The 15,945-nt window shown below is 43.1% G+C and overlaps 1 protein-coding gene across 2 annotated transcripts in view; it reads left to right on the plus strand.

Moving 5' to 3' along the window:
• The first annotated feature begins 1,298 nt into the window (after positions 1–1,298).
• LOC102567843 (hornerin-like) overlaps positions 1,299–15,945 on the plus strand; it is a 116,890-nt gene continuing 102,243 nt past the window's right edge. The window contains exons 1-2 of one of the 2 annotated variants that reach the window (XM_019479113.2): positions 1,299–3,371; positions 3,469–3,494. The gene's annotated coding sequence lies outside the window, so the exon portion shown is untranslated. Of the gene's footprint in view, positions 3,372–3,395; positions 3,495–15,945 lie in introns of those variants that run through there. The other variant, XM_014599720.3, reaches the window with a different exon arrangement.

The following is a 15,945-nucleotide window of genomic DNA, read 5'->3' on the forward strand; positions in this document are numbered from 1 at the left end:
GAGGCTTTCGCCACCTTGCGCTGGATGGTGAATTCCAGCAGACGATGATCGCTATCACCTAGGTGGTCAAGCACCCGCAGACCCTGTACCAGGTCGTCGCCCGTGGCCAGGACCAAATCCAACAAGGCATCTCTCCTGGTGGGGCTGTGTACCTCCTGGGTTAGATGGAGGTCCTGTATGTCAGTTAAGAACCTGCATGAGCCGTCAGACCTGGCTGTCTGCTCCTCCCAGCAGATGTCTGACAAGCTTAGGTCACCCATGATGACCACATCCTTGGACCTAACTATCTCCATGAGCTGACTTAAGAATTCCTGGTCTTGATCTTCCCCTTGGTTGGGTGGTCTGTAGTAGACCCCCACCATTAAGTCCCTTTCTCCCCGACCCCCTTGTACTCTAACCCAGAGCACTTCTGTTTGCTCCTCCTCTGACACAGTGATACACATTGTGGATGTGTGTTGCTTCTTGACATAGAGCGCCACACCCCCACCCCTCCTACCTGTCCTATCTTTCCTGTAGAGCCTGTAGCCCTTGATAGTGACTGCCCAGTCATGCGTTGGGTCCCACCACGTTTCGGTGAGCCTCACTATGGGTTGGTGCTGGCTAGCAGGAGGACTAGTTCCTCCTGCTTGTTCCCCATGCTGCGGGCATTAGTATGGAGGCATTTGAGGCCTCCTGAGGATGAATGGACCGCCCCCCTAATCCCAGCGGTACCCAGGCCCATGTCACTTACTTGATTACCTGTTTCTCTTGTCGGTTTAGGCTGGGCTGATCCTGCAGGCGATGCTTGGCTTGCTTGTCTGAGGCTTCCTCCGCCCACGTCATCCCCTTCCCCTTAGGTAAAATAATAGTGGAAACATTTTGTTTTTGTTCACAACAATTTTCCCAGAGCACCATTTTTCACACAGTTTCATTTGGAATTCTTGGGTTCTTTCCCAGCTCTCCAACCAGTCTGGTGTGCTACTTTGAGCAGGTATTTTAGGGCACAGACAAAAGTGCAGCTGCTGGGTCTAACGCATGGTGATTCACAGAAATAGCCACGAGTTAGAACAATCCAACAGAAATTAGTTGTTGGATCAGGAGAGTGGAGAATCAGTTCCAATTTGGAGGCAATCCGGGGAGAAAAGCTTCATCATCCTCTGACTCCACACCCCACCGCCCGCCAGCTCCATTATTGTCTCTGGATGGTGCGGGAAGAAAGCAGGGAGGGAGGGAAGTTGTTCTGGGGTTTTCTCGGTCCTGCTGGATTGTGGGGAGGAGGTGTAGATTGGAGCTGCCCCACCAAGGTGAGGGGCCTCCAATCTACCCCCCCACAACTCCAGCAGGGCTGAGAGAACCCCAGAAAGGACCTCTCTCCCCTGCCTTCTCTCCCTCTCATATAGAGACAGCAGCTGTAGCTTACTGTACCACAGCTGGAGCTGACAAATTAAGTCATTCCACTTAGGAGTGGCTTCATTTGAAACCTCATACAATGAAAGTTAATTTGGGCTCTATAGACCTGCTTTTCTTTTTGGGCACAGCTTTAGAGTGATTTCAAGGGGCCGATGATGCAACAAATGTCACTTCTGTCTGCACCCTTAATTTCTCCATCCTTCAAGTTTTTTTCATCTGCAAAATGCTTAAAAGTAATGCTTGCTCTGAACTACTACCCAGGGACATCAATGGAAAGACAATGAGTGCTATAGCAAGCCCTTATTTTCATAGTGTTTAAATACAATTAGCAAATACAAAATACTATAGTTTATAATAATAATCAATAATCAGTGAACATTCTCTTGGCATGTAATATTCTTAGAATTCTTTATTTTATTTGCCTTTCAACTATTCTTTTATATACAGGTGATAATGTATTGATTAAACAAGCTTTTAAATGCATGCAAGAAAGGAAAAGTAAATGGTATATTAACAACTTAAACTTCTTTCGGAATCAGATTAGTGCTTTACTAAACATTGTATTTTACTAAATCATAGCCATATAACTGGGCCATCTGGATGTTTTTTAAATATGGACAGAATAGAGATATAGCCATGATGATCCAAGAAATAGGTGAGAAGCAAGATTTGTTTATTAATAGCTTTTATGATACCAGGAATTCTCAACCAGAGTGTTGTGGTACTACGCAGCATTAGCCCGGTTACTATGAAAATACCTACATATGGTTCACAAGATACCCACACGGCACGTCCCCACAAGCACATACATGCAGTTTGTGGCATCTCAAAATCATTTGAGGCACTGCAAACTACTTGTGCACAGGCACTCATATACTGCCCTGCTAATTTGCAGTACAGCAGCTTTTTTGACATTGGGAGATCTCAGTGTCAAAAAAAACCACCGCTAAAAATAGCAGCACCGTGCACGTGGCCACAGCGTGCACCACCAGAAACTTGCTTGGTTTATTCCACAGAAAGAATATCATGTCTGGTAAATTTTGCAACCCCTTCACCTCTATGCATATAGTGGTATCTAGCCACTGTACTTTAGCTTGCCTATCACCAACCTCACAGACCTATGTATAGCCTTGCTTATCTCTAACTGCTAACAATCCCTTGTGCTCCATTCCTGACACAACTGAAAAAGTGCTGCCCTGAAATGAGACAAAGTAGATCTCCCAAAGTCCACATCAAGCTCTTCAGGCCAGGGTAGGCAAAGAAATTTACTCCTTCCACTTCCTTCCAAGTTGTTTCATATTGGCCACCCAGACCATTTCATAGATCCCTCAGAGCTCTGTCTCACTAACCCAACTAATTCCTCTACAGTTCAGTGCAACTGCACTTAGTACAGTGAATGCAGCTTGAAGTGCTTGCAGATAATTCAGATTGGTTGTTGTCAGTTTCTGAGAAAAAGGAGGCAGAGAGCTATGGTTGTATGGGTATGTATGTATTTTAACTCTTCATTTCTTGCATTACAGAAATCTGGGGTTTGGTTTTGTTTTTTGTTTTGTTTTGTTTTTTTGCTGAGCTTGATTTTCTGGAAAGGCATCTGAACACCTTAAGTATTCATTAACAAAGAGATTTCTTTGGTCATTGAATTCTTTGCAGGTTGCTCAAAGAGGAAGCTCTGTAACACCCATTCACCAATAGGTTGCATCACCACTGTTTCTCAATGGAATTTGCAAATCCAGTAATAACACTTAAAAACAAAATTAAAATATCCACTAAAATGTTGGAGAGAATCCTAAATGTTCAGTAATGGTCTTATGCCTAGTGTGTGCTTTGCCTTGTTTTATTTTTCTCTCCTTTAGTTGCTGCCATATTTTTGGGCCTACAGATGCTTGACAATTCTCCCAATCAGTGGATGATTGGAACTATGGGAGGATTTGTAGGTTGGGAGGCATTAATACACATTATGTTTGAAGGCTTGCACAAACAAGGTAAAGGCTCAGTTTTCACATTGTGAAATTTTTGAATTTCAATGAAGGAAAAGTGGTAAAAACTGAAACTGATAATTTTCATGTTTATATTTTTCAGTTAAGTTTGAAGATTCACATGGCGAGGTAATACTGATACCACACTTTACATAGTAATCTAAGATGCAAGTGATTTATTTTTCATATGTCTTGAAATGTGTTTGGCATTACTTTGGGCTATGTTCTTATGGTCTCATGAATTAAATAGGATTCTGCTGAGAGCTCTGAGAAAAATGCAGATGGTGCACAAAGAGATTCACAAATTAAGACCAGAATGCACTAATTATGATCACTTAGAGCTGCATACCCAAGTGATCTGAGAGAATTCTCCCAGGTTTGTTTTCCTGATAGAAAAACTTACCTGGAGGTGCCTGAACAGACATTGGGATACTGAACACTTGAAGGGTGGAGAGCTTGCAGTGCTGATGTTGCAGAGCCAGGGGGTCCTTGTGGATATATCTTAGTGTGCTCTGTAGGCTCCCTTTGGCTGCTTAGAGACGTATGGAAGCAGTGGAAAGAGCAGCTCTGATTGGCTGACCCACACTGCTCAGGATCTGCCTGTGTCTCCCTGGAGCAGTAGAATCCAGCCTGAGGGGAGATGGGGACAGGAGCAACTGGGATGCTAGAGGACTGTACTCTGGCTTCTCTCAGAAAAGATTGTGTCCAGACATTCACTCTCCTAGATGAAATTCTTGAACATCTGGACGTTTGCAGTTTCTCGTGGGAGAGCAGCAGCTGAATGTCTGCATGCAGCCTTATTAGTCTGACCTCCTATAGAATTTAACTCTATAACTCTTATATTGCATCCATAGGTGCTTCTTGAGCATAAGTTTTGAAAGACCTCTGGTCCTGATTTAAATGCTGCTAAGATCCACAACACTCCCTAGTGTAAAATGTTCCAATTGCACTTTATTTCCAGTCTGAATGTGATTAATTTCACCTGCCAACAACTGTATCTTAGTGTACCTTGTTTGCTAGACTGAAGAGCTCCCTGCAGTAAGAGATTTTTTCCTCACATAGGCATTCATAGACTGATTAGATTATCTCCTTGGGCCGAGTTTTCAAGATGTGGCATTTTTTTTGCATAATTGACAGTAATGAGTGTAGGGGACCCACTGTTTTACTGGAGGTGCCTTCTTTCAGGTGAGGCAAATTGATAAGATCACAATATCCTCTGAAACTTTTACACAGATATGAAGGCCATAACCTTAGTAGCCTAATCAAATACTATTTTAGAAAATTACATTCTTGTTACTTAAAATTGACAGGCATTTTCAACAAATATGCAGTTTCCACTAATTGTTCTTTCCTCAGCCATTTTCACAATGACTCTTTCCTAAGCTTCCTCTGGCACTGTCACGTCTGTAGCATACTTGCACCTGTTTTACTTGATCAATTGATAAAATGGTGTTGTGTCTTCAAAGTTTCTTTGAATGCAACTAAGCTGTTTCTGAAACTAATGTTAAAATTAATTTTAATGGTTGAATAACCTTTTTTATTTTTTTTTCTTTTCTAGATAAAAAGTGAAATTATTATATTTTTAACATTTGTGTGTGGAAACCTGGCATTCTTAGTAGCATTGCTTGTGGGAATTGCAGAATCCTAAAATTGGCTGGATTTGTCTTGAAGCAATAATAATTACTACTATGTTAAGACTACAGTGGAGAAAATATCATTAATACATAGTGAATACAAGTTTTTTTCAGCTTTAAATTTTTTAATGTAGAAACATTTTTATGCTTTCTAATTAATATATTAATCACTTTTTTTGCAAACTGAGATAACATTTTGTCTGTGAATGATTATTTGTGTATGACATCTCCATCTATTACTATGTAGATAGTAATATGATATATAATAAGAAAGCAATATCTAAAAGTTGAAATTTGATATTTATTTTATCTGATGCTTCCATTTAAACCTTTGGATGTTTCTGTCTTTAACAAGAGAAGTTTCATTTGTATAAAAACAAAAGGAAGGATGCAGACATTTTTGTCATGTGACTAATTTAGGCCACCACTCTTCATTAAGAACCACAAAGACAAATCTTTCTGTGCCTTCCTGGAGTTCCATGTATTTCTGCTATAGTGATTTCACTGAGGCTCTGTTTAGACTTTGTGTCTCTATTTGCATGACTCAATGTAAGATCAGAGCCTACTTCATATTTTGAGATCAATCATCCTAAGCTACAAAATACCAACTTGATTGCATTTTTATCCTCACAAAGTAGGAGAAAGGATGAGAAAGTGCCAATGAGAGGACCAAAGCCAAGTTACCTGTGCACCATCCCAAATCTGAACTTCAGTGCAACTGATCCCAAATTATAGAATACATGAACATTTTCATCAGCATCTCTGACCAGAGATATAGAATTATGTTAATCTTTCTTTTTCTCTTCTGCTCTTCCACGTTTTTGTCTTCCTCTCTCCTTTTCTCCCTTTTTCCATCTTTTTTCATCTTCGCGTTGTTTAGGTCCTAGTATAAATAAGCCAGCAGTGCATCCGTGTTCCCAAGAAAGCTAACAGCATACTGGGCTGCGTTGGTAGGTGTGTTGCCACTATGTCAAGGGAAGTGATTATTCCCCTCTATTCAGCACTGATGACACCATATCTGGAGTACTGTGTTCAGTTTTGGGCACCCCGTTACAGAAAGGATGTGAACAAATTGGGGAGAGTCTAGCAAAGGGCAGCAAAAATGGTGAGGGGGCTGGAGCACATGTCTTCTGAGGAGAGGCTGAGGGAACTGGGCTTATTTAGTCTAGAGGAGAGGAGACTGAAAGGGGATTTAATAGCAGTCTTCAACTAACTGAAGGGGGATTTGAAAGAGGATGGAGCTAGCCCAGGGGTTATCAACCCCGGGGGGTACGTGTAGCCCTCTTTGGAGAGGCCCCAGGGGGTACGCATCGGTGGGCGGGGAGCTTACACGCTGTAGCAGCCACCATCCACCACCCTGCACCACTGCCATGCGCTGCTTCCACCCCGGCCTGCTCCATGTCCGTCCGCTGACATCCCCCCAGCTCCGCGTCCAGCTCCAAACACCCCCCCCATGTCCAGCCAAAGGGGTACACTCCTTAAAAAAGGTTGAAAACCCCTGAGCTAGACTATTCTCAGTGGTGGCAGATGGCCGAACAAAGAGCAGTGGTCTCAAGTTGCAGCAAGGGAAGTTTAGGTTAGATATGAGGAAGAATTTTCTCACTAGGAGGGTAGTAAAAAACTGGAACAGGTTACCCAGAGAGGTGGTGGAAGCTCCATCCTTGTAGTTTTTCAAAACCCGGCTAGACAAAGCTTTGGCTGTGATGATCTAGTTGGGACTGGTCCTGTTTTGAGCAAGGGGTTGGACTAGATGACCTCCTGAGGTCTTTTTCAACTCCAACTTTCTATGATTCTATGAAATCCATTTCTCTTCCATGGATCCATTTCCAGTGCCCTATTCTTAGGCCTTACAGCTACAGCAGTGGAAGCTTTTGTGGTTTTCTTACAAATATTTGAATTAATGTCCCATGCTTCATCCAGCTTTAAGTTTTATATTAGTACACAGTGAGCGAATCTATAGAAGAAGCTCAATGCTTAGTAGCCCAATAACACTGCACAATAGCATGCTGGGCAAAAACCATGCTGATACACTACTGCACAGTAGTATTAGGCTACTGTGCAGTAAGTGTCACTAAGAAACCATGCACCAGCCCTACCGCACAGTAACTGTAGTTACTGTGCATTTAGTTAGTACTTCATTAAGCAAGTACTAAACTAAATGCGCAGTTACTATTGTGCATTAAAAAACGTATAGGCGTGCCTAGTAATTATGACGCAGATTGTCCATGTCACCATCATCTGAACCTTTTAAAATACAAGTATAGAAATAAGGTAGCATACATTTAAGGATAGGCAGTGTGAACAATACTGCATTTGAGTTATGGCAAAATGTGGTAATGGAATGAGTTGTCTAGAGTTATTGCAGAAACTCTCAATCTATGAATCTGTGGGCAGGGTTCACTTGCAGATCATCTTATGTTAACTAGCAAGTCATTTTGTAGTTAATCTACACCTTGTTTTTAGTTTCTGAATCTAATTAAAAGATGCAATAAACATTTCCCTACTATTGTTTCTCCATATCATAATTGCTGTAGTTACCACAGGGATATTACATAGTCATGAATGAGAGGGAGGTGTCCATGAACAATCTCTCTTTCATAGTGTGCATCACATCATACTAATATTGGAAGCCACAAATTAATGGATTGTTTTAGATGAGTAGCTAGTATAACATTTTCCATAAAGGGATATATACGTAGGCCTCAGAGTCAGGGTGAGCTGGCCGGTGTAGTTGTTAGAAGGGTCATTAAGGTTATTGAGTGGAGAGTTTACCAATGTATTCATGGCCCTATCTAAACCTCTTGGCAAAAATGCATGAGGGCCTTTCACAGTATAAGGATTGAACTACTTATACATTTCTTTTGCAAGAAGAACTCCATCTTTGCTACCATCTTTTAGCTCTTTTTTAATGGGAGAACCCGAGTAAATATGGCACAAGGGCTGCCAAAACTTCAGCCTTGTCATCCAGAACTGTTCTGGACTGTTTTAGTTGAGATTCTAGGATACTGCTGATCCAACTGTTGCTATCACTGTGGGAAGTCTACTGGTAGTAGCAACAGCAGCAAATTTGCAGATTTGGGGTAGGTGGGGCTTGTTCAGACAGTGCCTTAAAGATTCCTAGTTAGCAAAGGAACTCCAGAAAGAATTGGGCAAATCAGCTCACTCAGAATGCCTGTGCCATTCGATAAAAGTACATGCTAGACCAGACACTCAGGCCAGGTACAGACATTATACTTTTACATGGATAAGTTTTCAGAAACTGGTCTATACCCATAACAGAACAGAAGTCCAACACACATAGACTAATTTAAAAATGGTGGAACCTGGTTTAAGATTTCCCCACCCCCTCACCAAGGGGCAAATGTCTGTTCTGCTCACTACTGATCTAAACACTGCTTACAGAAAATCACATAACTTAGGTTGATTCCACCTCATGCTTTTTGAATATCTGTACCTAGCTTCAAAGGTTTCCTCAGAATATATATGTTTAGAGCTAGTGCTAAAATAAATCAGACAAGTAACATGCAGAGGCAAGAACACAGAAAGGAGGACTCAGTGATTGAGCCAGGCTGCTAGCAAAGGGGCAGGGATGCAGGTATGTTAGACCAGCCTCTATATAGTTTCACTGCTGTTTTCCATCCTTGTTCAGCATATCTGTGCCTACTCTTATTAATACAGTAGCATATTGTCTCTGTATCACTTTTCTCTCTCCCATTACAGAACAAGTCCTCTCTAAAGTAGTACCCTGTATCCTCAACTGCTCAGAAGAAATATATATATAAAATGTTGTTTTACTTGAATAACTAGCATTTCTAATTTATGTAAACCAGTATCACCAGTTTACATAGATATCATCATGTAGCTAGAGTATTGGCTTCCTTCTGGGAGAGGAGTCAACGAGTAAGAGTTTCTAATTATCAGTCAAGTGCATAGCCTCCAACACTGAGTCTACAAATAATGCTTGGAAAAACTCAAAAAGGTTTTTGTTAGCTAGTTAACGTTGAATAATATTTCTGAGAATGTCTTGAGTTCACTGCCCCAGAGGAACACAGATCTGACCATAGATTCAAGCTTATTATAGGATTCTTTTGTGCCATCAGCCTTTATCATGTCTTTGCTGTGTTCAGCAGGACTTTCACATCTCTCCTCACTGCCTCCTCTTCCACGTCCCCAATGGAAGGATTTTCTTTGTCCAGTTCAGGAGTTAGCAGCAGCTGACTGCCTCTTTCCTCTTCCACTAAGAACCTACAGCTTGACTGTCTCTGCTTGCCTCTGCTGAGGATAACACCAGCACTGAGGTTCCTCCTCCTGTTCCTCCATCTCATCTGGCTAAAGAGTAGAGGTGGAGAGGGGTTATTACCTGTGGAATGCAACATTTCCAACCTATTCAGCATAGGTGATAATTGCAGCATTCCAGTGTGGTTAGCACAGCAGTGACACAACTGCAGTAGAGCAGTAGAAGCAGAGCAAAGCTTCACTTTCAGGGTTTGTTGAATCTGTCCTGTAAACTACATTTCACAGGCAACTGGTAGGCGAGGCACATGCACCCCCCCACCCCCGAGATTGGTCCCTGACTTAGCACTGCTCAGGACAGGGCAGTTTTTTTGCTGCATGGGCCGGCGGCATGTTGGGGGAGGGGGGGGGGAAGACGGTCACTGAGCCATGGCACAGAAGTATAGGAGTGGATATGGGGCTTTTGGCCCACCCACAAATTGTACCCCCCCCACAGCCTCAGGAGGCACCAGTCACCCCTGCTATGTTTTAATTATGTTTCATATATTTTAAGCTTGGTCACTACAACTTTCTGTTGAAAATCAGAATGGGCTAGATATCTGCTCCCTGCTTTAGACAGCTCCTCATTCTGCTTCTGTTAGGTGAATTTGAAATAATTATTCAACACTTCTGCCCTTCTTCCCTGCTTCCTATTTTCCATTAGCCACATATAATTGTTATTTATTACATCTTATTAAGGTACATTGTGCTTTGCAGACATAAAACATGGTTCTTGTCCCCAAAAACTTATAGTTCTCAGATGTAACATGAGTGACAGCAACAGAAAAAGATTTAAAAACTTAAGAAAGGACATAGGTGACCACTTAAAGGCTTCTTGGGTCAGATAACTAATCAGGTATGTTAATTGAAATAATTTAAAATGTGAGAAGTATTCACAATAAGAACAGGAAAGTGCCAGGGAATATACTGTTTGGGGGCATGGTCTTATCTATTTAGTTCAGGTAAATGTGGTATATTCTCAAGGGCTGTTTCTCATCTGGTATAGGCCTGCATGCTTCATAATTTCTGTAAGCCAATTTTCCTTGCATTCGTCCCTTCCATCTTAAATACTGCCTGTGTGCCACTGTTCAGCCCTGTGCTTTAGGGACTCCCCACGTATACCCCCATCAGCTCTGTCCTGCCACATCTGCTGTATGCCCTCTGATGCCATGGTCCTCTGTCCTGCTAACAACAGTGTATCTCTACTGGCTTCCTTGACATGGCCATGGCTTTCCAGGCCCCCTTCTTTCCTCCAATATTTCTCCACCAGAGTTCTGATTTGCCATCCCTTTTTTTTTCCCTTCTCTCATGTCAGTGTACTCCACCCCCACCCCACCCCACCCCACATACCAGGGTCCACCATTCTCCTTGTCGAGGTCTATTTTCATTCCCTTCCCCATCTGTCCCTTACCACTGTGGGGGCTTTCCACACACTTTCTCTCATCCGAGTCTCCCATTTCTCTTCACTCAGGGTGTGTCCCATTCCATTAATGGAAGTTATTACAAGTAATTTAATGAATAACCCTGGAACTATGGCTATGCTAAGTGGATAGTAGGGCCTCCATGTATCACCCATTTTGCCCCTTTTGGTTTGGTGATTTTCTCCAAAAATCTTTGGGGATCTACTGATGTCTAGAATATTCCCTAGGATTAATCAGATACAGTATTTTTGAAGATGCAAAATTATTCCATTAAAAACAAGAAAAAATGCTATCTTTTTGAGTATTTACTTGACCAGAGAGCTTGGGTATTTTAAAAGGTAAATACTACATTATCGATGAAACATGCTGCATTGTAAACAGATAAACAACTGGATTTCAAGTCACCTAATAGAAGCTTGTAGAATAGATTAATTAATCTGAATCCAAAAACCAGAGCTGGGCTGTAGTGATACCTTTATGAAGAGCTTTGCATGAAACTGTCTTCTCCAAATGATGTAATCACATTGAACAACAACCCAACTTTTCATGCAATATTTGCCCCAAGCAAAATACATCAAATATCAACAAAACAGAGACAGACATGGATAAAAAGAAATAGGCTATCAGCCTAGCAAATTAAATGTGTGTCTTTAGTCTGGTTAATTAAAATCTAATGAAAGCTTCTGCTTTGATGTAGATATAAGAAAGGTGTTCTAATGTGAAGTAATTCTTTATTTTTTATGTTTACAAATGGGGCTCAATACAATGGGTCCAGCTTGTCTCTTGGGTTATCCTCTTTCCCTCATGCAACTGTGGGTATGAATGCCAAGTGGTAGAAAATCCATACTTCCACCAAGGCATTCTTAGCCAGTCCCCAGCTGGGTAACATTCCCCAGGTGTTGTGAAAACAGACCCAGCCTATTCTTGGTCTCACTAAAATAAATGTGCTTCAAAGATGTATGCATGGCCGATTTTGAGTAGGGACCTACTTAAATTACAGTTTCTCAGTTTTCATGGAACTGTGAAAAATGGTGATTTCCATAACCACTGTGAAAAACAGCATTTCCTGAGATTTTGCATGGAATAGCCTCCTTCCGCCTCCCCGTCCCCTCCCTTCCCCCCCCCCCCCCCCCCGGCCAAAAAAAGAAGGCTTAGTGGAATACAAAGAAGGCACAGCAATCCCTGCAGCCATAGTGCTACTGAACTACACAGAGGCTGAGCTAGTGATGTAGACGCAGTGAAGGCACCATCAGGAAAGTGAAAGGGTTTGCTGCCATCTTTTAAGAAGCCCGATGAAATACTACAGCAATGATGCAGTCTGAAGATGAGTGATTGGCCTCAGCACTGAAGGGACTCACCATTAAAAGACTGCAAAATCAACTCTGCAAAAAAAATCCATTCATCTTACCACGATTTAGGTAGGTCCCTAATTATGATAGAAAATAGGTATTGTAGTTATTGTCTCTCTCTAGTTATTGTATCCCACTAGTTATTGTATTGTGTTACATGAACAGATGGATACCAGAAGATAGTAAAAGTTGAGCCAAATCCAAACTTTCCTAAAGTTTGTGGTACTTGTCTCCATTATTATAAGTCCTCTCCATTGCTATAACTGATGCATTAAAAACAAATATTGTTACTAACAACCTATTAGTTAGACCATATCTTGTCTATAATATCATTGAGTATGGGAAGGATGTTATTGCCCAGTGCAGCAGGCACTATGGGACTATCTAGATTATAGCAAGTCAAAAGAATCTGCTATGCAGTTAAATTGTTGTTGTGATTTATTAATTTGTTTCCTGTAGCACTCCCAGGCTGTTCAGTGTTTTAAAACTGAGAGAAAGGTGCAGTCCCTGCCCTGGATTGCTCACCATCTACAAAGCAATTTGAAAAGAGAAGTTCTCAAACTAACCTGAACTCTTAAAGATTAGGCTTATGAAAATATTGTTTGCTTTGGTAAATCATCTTTTTATCATACTTCCCTGATCACATTCCCTGCTGTTTTAACACCCTCTTAAATCTCCTGCCATATGTTGCCATATTATGAGTGGCTATTCTTAAGTTATATGTAATGGCATATACCCAAAACAGAGGCCCCATTCTTGGTGACTGTTCACAAAACCAAAAGTAGACATAGCACCTGCTCCACAGAGCTTGCAATTTAGAAAGGTAAATGCTAAGTTTGATTTATTTATATCCAAATATTAAAATAAAAATTGTGAAAATATACCTATCCATATTTCTCAATAGCATTCGTATTAATGGCATGCTTAATGAAATTCCACCAACTTTAGAGTGCTCATTCTGACAGGAAGCTGGTTGGATATCTACAGAGATTCCATTCCTTTTATTGCTATAGGAAGCCTGCCCTCAGCCTTTTCCAAAAACTAATCTGGCACATGTCTTTTTTGCACCATACTGGAAAGATATCACATTCAGGCTATTTCAGAACAAGGGCTAGAAGAACATCCAGTCTAAGGGCTCTCACTCAAGGATCTAAGGAGTTGTTTACACTTCATCAGACTTCCAAGTCTAGCATTTTTAGCAGATTTTTAGTAGGCAAAAGAGAAAGATGCCTTAAAGGAGGAAAAGATCATAGTCTTGGTCCATTGAGAGATGCTATAGGAAAACATGTGAAGACAGGTGGGTCCAAGCTGGCATTGGCAGGGTGGAGTATGATGCGCTTAAGCGTCTTTGAATATCTAGTTATATTTGAATATGTATTGAAGAACAGGGCTGTAGATGACCTAAGTAAGGGCACATCTACACATGCTATTAATACACTGTAAACTTACTGTGCAGTAGGGCTGTGCGAAGCTTCAGGTGCTGATTTGATTTAGAGGAGATTCAGCCTGATTCAGTGGCCCCAAATCCGAATCGAATCAGGGGACCAATAAAAAGGTCTGAATCAATTTGAAGCTCTCTGAATCTTCAGAAAAGATTCGGAGAGCTTTGATTTGGGCAATCTCCACCTGCTGCAGCAGAGAGCTTGAGCCGGACTCGGAGCTGGTAAATGGGGGCGGGGGAGGGTGGGCTGGAGGAGGGGACCATGGGGAGACCCCTCCCAGGCCCCAGCCCCCACCCACTCCCCCAGCCCCCCACGGCTGCCCTGCCCACCCTAGCTCCAGGTGCTCTAAAGAAAAGCCCCCACTCACTGGGTGGGGGGGGCCATGCCTGCTGCCCCCCGCTGCCCCATGCTGCATGGGGGGCTCTGACACAAGTCCCCCAACCCCTCTCCCCACTGTCCCAGCCCCCCACATGGCTGCCCCGCCTGCCCCAGCACCAGCCCCTTAAGAAAATAACCCAAGCAAACGCCCAGGACTCACTGGCTCCTGCAGTGGCCTCGGGGCTTCGGGGGACTCATTCAGAGCCCCCCATGTGGTGCAAGGTAGCGGAGATTACCCCCTACTGGGCAGGAACTGGTAAGTCTGGGGTTTTGGGTTTTCCTTAAAGGGCCGGAGCTGGGGTGGGCAGGGCTGCCATGGGGGTGCTGGGATGGAAGGAGGGACTCAGGGGGCTTGTGCAGAGACCCCCCACCATGGCAGGGGACAGTGGGGATTCCCCCTCCCCACCTGAAAGCACTCGCTGAGTCAGGGCTTTTTTTTTTTCGAAGTGCCAGGAGCTGGGGTGGGTGGGGCATCCATTGCCAGGATGGGAGAACAGGCAGGGGATGGGCCTGTGTGATCCAGAAATTCAGAGATTCAGCAGCAGCTAAATCTCCAAATCGGATTCGGCCAAATCGATTTGGGACGGTGATTCAGACCACTGAATCAAATCGCTGTCCCCTGAATCAGCCAAATCCAAATCTGAAGTGAATACTAGCCGCTTTGCACAGGCCTACTGTCCAGTAAGCTTTCCCGATGTGGTGGGAGAAAACTCCCTGGGGTTCATTGTCTAGCTGCATAGGAACCAGACAACCACGGGTAAAGGTTTACTGCAGTATATTTGCTCGAGCAATGACCATTAAACCAGCAAAGAGGCAAAATGGCCCCCCCTCAAGAGTGAGGCGATCTTTTATACTTTTTACAAGAAGGCAAAACTATAGGGTTAACAAAAGCAATACTTGGGTGGTGCTTTACAAATCTTCATAACAGCATATTTCTATTAAGCTGAACTAGCACTTTTTAAAAGCTAAAAGTTAAGTAACAGTAACATTATGATATGTTAGCAAGAACTTGCACTAGTAGATACTTCTTAAGGACACGATCACTGTACTTAGAACAATGGCTTCTTTGTCTTATCTTGTTCTTTGCTGTAGCTGATTTTACAGCACACAGACACAGATTCACTTGCTGCATTTTACTCAGAAAATGCTTAACACAGTTAAAATGATTACTTGACACACGCAAAGGCCTAGCTATCATTCTGCCTTGTGGTCAACGGCATTGCTAGGCCACAGGTCATGCCTTGTATTCAGCTGCAAAGCTAATACTTCTTAATAATCCAAATTATTGTTAACTTAACAGTATGCTATCAGAAAACTATTCTATTTCAGGGTAATAACAAACATGCTCACTACACTGAGGAGCACATCTGCACAAGATGAGGGGGCTCCATTCTACTGCATGATCCCCACAGCTCTGGCCATTCAAAGCAGCCGGCAACTCCCTGCTGCCGGTATCAAGAGGCCTGGATACAGGGTAGGAGAAGGGAGACCCCCCTCGCTTTGCAGGCCCATATCCCCCCAGTACCCCAGTTGAGATAGCTGGGGGGGGCATGAGGGGAGGGGCTCTCTTCCCCCAACCCCCGCCCAGGCCTCTTGACAGCAGCAGCGTAGCCAGAGCTGGGGGGGGGGGGGGGGGGGCAGGGGGCAGGGTAGAATGGAGTCCCCTCAGCTTGCGGGCCTGGCTTAGCTCGTGAGGCAAGGGGGCTCCATTCCACCATGTCCCCCTTTCCACCCCCTGCCCTGCATTCAAAGCAACTGGCTCCATGCTGGCTGTTCCTTCCCCTCCCTCCCCAGCTGACAGCTCTGGGGATGGGGCTGACCTGCTGTTCATTGCCATAAGCACCAGTCCAGCCCTGCAAAGCTTCAAAAATTAACCCAGGAGGGAACACATGTTCCCTAAGGTGCTTGGCTTTAGAGCACCTTCATTTGTTACCTCATTTGACCATGGTTAATTTCTCATGCAGTCAGCCATTTTAAAAGTACTCTGTATCCGTGCCTGTGTGTTAAGTCATGGTTGTAGTGCATTTTCAGGGGCCTGATTGCCTGAAAAATATAATTTGTGTAAGCACCCAGATCAAGCTAAA

Source organism: Alligator mississippiensis, chromosome 5 (assembly GCF_030867095.1).
Source record: "Alligator mississippiensis isolate rAllMis1 chromosome 5, rAllMis1, whole genome shotgun sequence".
Lineage (NCBI taxonomy): Eukaryota > Metazoa > Chordata > Crocodylia > Alligatoridae > Alligator > Alligator mississippiensis.